This window comes from Monodon monoceros, unplaced genomic scaffold (genome assembly GCF_005190385.1).
Source record: "Monodon monoceros isolate NGI ecotype Baffin Bay Population unplaced genomic scaffold, NGI_Narwhal_1 Super_Scaffold_19, whole genome shotgun sequence".
NCBI classification, from domain to species: Eukaryota; Metazoa; Chordata; class Mammalia; order Artiodactyla; family Monodontidae; genus Monodon; species Monodon monoceros.
In genome coordinates, this window is record NW_021703775.1 from 13927133 (window position 1) to 13928200 (window position 1068).

Genomic DNA, 1068 nt, shown 5'->3' on the forward strand with positions numbered 1-1068 from the left:
GGCTCCCAGCGCTTCTCCAAGTCCTGGCTGCAAGAGGACAGCAGGGGAAAAGCTGGGCCCTGCCTCACTCCGATCTCCACGTGCACAAGATCCTAGCTTTTCTAATTATTCTGCTAACACTTTCACAAAATTTAAGATTCAGAAGAATAAAAAATGGGAACATAAAGTACCAGAAAAGATAGACATGTGAAATCCTTAAACTTTCTTTAAACATCAGGAAATCCCTGGTGTGATCAAAGGTGAGCACAGCAGTGCTCAAGCCTGGTGGCAGGTGATTGGGCATTTTCAATATTTGAACATTTTCCTGCTTAAGAGCTGTTGTTGCTTTTTGTAAGGTTGAACTCCCAATTTTTGTTTGAAATGCCAGGGTGACTCGATTCCTGCTGTGATTTATCTCCTCAAAGCTCACTTGGGGCTGGTCACGCTGGGGATCAGTTCCCATGTAATGCAGCAACCATAGGGATGTTAACAAAGTACCATCTCCTTGTCCTAAAAGAAAAGACACTGCCCTTTAAGATGCCGCAGAAGCTGCAGCCTTACCCTGAAGGTAGCCGGGTGGGGGTGGGGGGGGCTGCCCCACCCTCCTTCATGATGGAGAAATACATGCCTATGTCACCTCTCCCTCCTGTAACTGCTTCCAGGCTGGCCCCCACCTGTTACCCTCCCCCCTCCCAAAGAGCCCACCCGCTGTGATGAAGTGAGGTTGTTAGGGTACCCCAAACCCAAAATATACAAAAAAAAAAAACCCACCAAATTAATTAACCTTTAGCATTAAAGACCTAAATGCCTGGAAGTGTCCCTTCACTTAATAAAAGAACTTTTATTATGTTTCCTATTATAAAAGAAATACATGTTTATTGTAGAAAATTCAGAAATTGCAGACCAAAAAACAGTTGAAATTACCCACAATCCTACCAATCCCAGGAGAGAGCTATAGTGGATGTAGACTTTGACCCTGAACTACAGACTTTTTCAATCCATTTGCCCACCCTTTGGCTCCACCCTGAATGGCTCCACCATTCAAGCACCAGGAAGAGCTTTTTTTTTTTTTTTTTTTTTTTTTTTTTT